The 2501-nt window shown below is 57.9% G+C and overlaps 1 non-coding gene across 1 annotated transcript in view; it reads left to right on the forward strand.

The window, feature by feature from the left end:
* Window positions 1-1299: 1299 nt before the first annotated feature.
* LOC124772432 overlaps window positions 1300-2501 on the forward strand; it is a 1909-nt gene continuing 707 nt past the window's right edge. Inside the window, exon 1 of the ribosomal RNA XR_007014019.1 lies at window positions 1300-2501. This exon is cut by the window's right edge and continues 707 nt beyond it. This is a non-coding gene — a ribosomal RNA (small subunit ribosomal RNA).

The raw sequence follows: 2501 nt of genomic DNA on the forward strand, positions 1-2501 counted from the left end.
CTGGATTGCAGTGTGGTACGCCATAGAGACGTGTGGGAGGAACGGACGCCGTGGATGGCGATCAGCATGAGCTGTCTGTTGATGTATTCGGACCTAGTCGTCTCTCCTCACACACCGTGATGGCATGGTGCACCGCGTTCCATATCTGCGACATGCTACAGAGGCCGGTTGACAGTCGTTCGAGCAATGGACATCGCATACGTACGGGGGCCACCTTCCACGTATTGTCTAGGCGTGCACATTTTGTTGCGTGTATGTGGGCAGACGTAGTGTGGCGTGACACCTGACACAGGCATGCAATAATCGTGGAAGTTGCAAATGGCGATGGACGCCTGCGTTTTCTGGTGAAGTTACGCAAATGAACAAATGGTAACCTGTTGTGGTGCGGTTGTTCTCGCTAGGGGTGAATCGGTGATGGCGACGATAGGTTGAGGTACTAACCGGTTGTTCCAGCGATACCCACCATGCCGACGAAACTGAACGGCATCTGGGTGTGAAGCGATACGCGGCGGTGGCTGGGTGGGACCGTCCCCGGCCGGTGAGGGGGCGCCTCCCGGCGTGCTGGCCGCGCGGTGCGTGGGCGCACGCGCTACAGCCGGCTGGTGGGGGCGGCCAGTGGCAGGCGCGCCGGCCGACGGACGCGGCAGGCGTCGCAGCTGCGCGCCGGCGCACCCTGCGCGCGGCGCCGTGCGGCCAAAGTAGGTCCTCGCGGGCCCGGTGCGAAGCGCGGTGGACATCTTCAGTGTGCTGGTCCGATTGAGGACTGTGTGCGTTGAGGATGCGCTGCCGCCCGGCGCTCGGCGCCGCGACGCCGTCTGCTGCTCGGTCGCCCCAGCGGTTCTCGCTGGTGGTTTGTATCGCAGCTGTGCGGATGTGTTGGCGCGTGCGCTGTGCTGGGAGAGTTCGCTTCGGCACCCAAGTGGGGCTTTTGTCCTTCTGTGGCGCTGGCGTTGGAGCTGCCGGTCACCGTAGGTGGCGCGTGTTGTCTCCCGCCGGCAATGCCACGACAGCACGCTCCCGGGCCTCTGTCGGCAGCGGCAAGCTCAGTTGGGAGCACGGGTGGTCGCACCGAAAGCGTCTACTCGCCTAACTCCGGGCGATTGCGCCTCTCTCGAACCCGACCAAGTACTTGGGACGGCGCTGCGCGCCGCCGGGACCTGAGAGGGTTTCGAGGTGTATTGTGCAGGGGAGCTCAGCCTCCTCCTGTTTGCAGAATGATTGAGCGGACGCTTGCGTGTTCGCGCGGGCCCCCGGGACACACTCCCGGGCGGCCGGCTGCTCAGCTCTAGTTGACGCAGCTCCCTGGTTGATCCTGCCAGTAGTCATATGCTTGTCTCAAAGATTAAGCCATGCATGTCTCAGTACAAGCCGCATTAAGGTGAAACCGCGAATGGCTCATTAAATCAGTTATGGTTCCTTAGATCGTACCCACGTTACTTGGATAACTGTGGTAATTCTAGAGCTAATACATGCAAACAGAGTCCCGACCAGAGATGGAAGGGACGCTTTTATTAGATCAAAACCAATCGGTCGGCTCGTCCGGTCCGTTTGCCTTGGTGACTCTGAATAACTTTGGGCTGATCGCACGGTCCTCGTACCGGCGACGCATCTTTCAAATGTCTGCCTTATCAACTGTCGATGGTAGGTTCTGCGCCTACCATGGTTGTAACGGGTAACGGGGAATCAGGGTTCGATTCCGGAGAGGGAGCCTGAGAAACGGCTACCACATCCAAGGAAGGCAGCAGGCGCGCAAATTACCCACTCCCGGCACGGGGAGGTAGTGACGAAAAATAACGATACGGGACTCATCCGAGGCCCCGTAATCGGAATGAGTACACTTTAAATCCTTTAACGAGTATCTATTGGAGGGCAAGTCTGGTGCCAGCAGCCGCGGTAATTCCAGCTCCAATAGCGTATATTAAAGTTGTTGCGGTTAAAAAGCTCGTAGTTGGATTTGTGTCCCACGCTGTTGGTTCACCGCCCGTCGGTGTTTAACTGGCATGTATCGTGGGACGTCCTGCCGGTGGGGCGAGCCGAAGGCGTGCGACCGCCCCGTGCGTGCTCGTGCGTCCCGAGGCGGACCCCGTTGAAATCCTACCAGGGTGCTCTTTATTGAGTGTCTCGGTGGGCCGGCACGTTTACTTTGAACAAATTAGAGTGCTTAAAGCAGGCAAGCCCGCCTGAATACTGTGTGCATGGAATAATGGAATAGGACCTCGGTTCTATTTTGTTGGTTTTCGGAACCCGAGGTAATGATTAATAGGGACAGGCGGGGGCATTCGTATTGCGACGTTAGAGGTGAAATTCTTGGATCGTCGCAAGACGAACAGAAGCGAAAGCATTTGCCAAGTATGTTTTCATTAATCAAGAACGAAAGTTAGAGGTTCGAAGGCGATCAGATACCGCCCTAGTTCTAACCATAAACGATGCCAGCCAGCGATCCGCCGCAGTTCCTCCGATGACTCGGCGGGCAGCCTCCGGGAAACCAAAGCTTTTGGGTT

This window comes from Schistocerca piceifrons, unplaced genomic scaffold (assembly GCF_021461385.2).
Source record: "Schistocerca piceifrons isolate TAMUIC-IGC-003096 unplaced genomic scaffold, iqSchPice1.1 HiC_scaffold_939, whole genome shotgun sequence".
In the NCBI taxonomy this organism is placed as follows: domain Eukaryota; kingdom Metazoa; phylum Arthropoda; class Insecta; order Orthoptera; family Acrididae; genus Schistocerca; species Schistocerca piceifrons.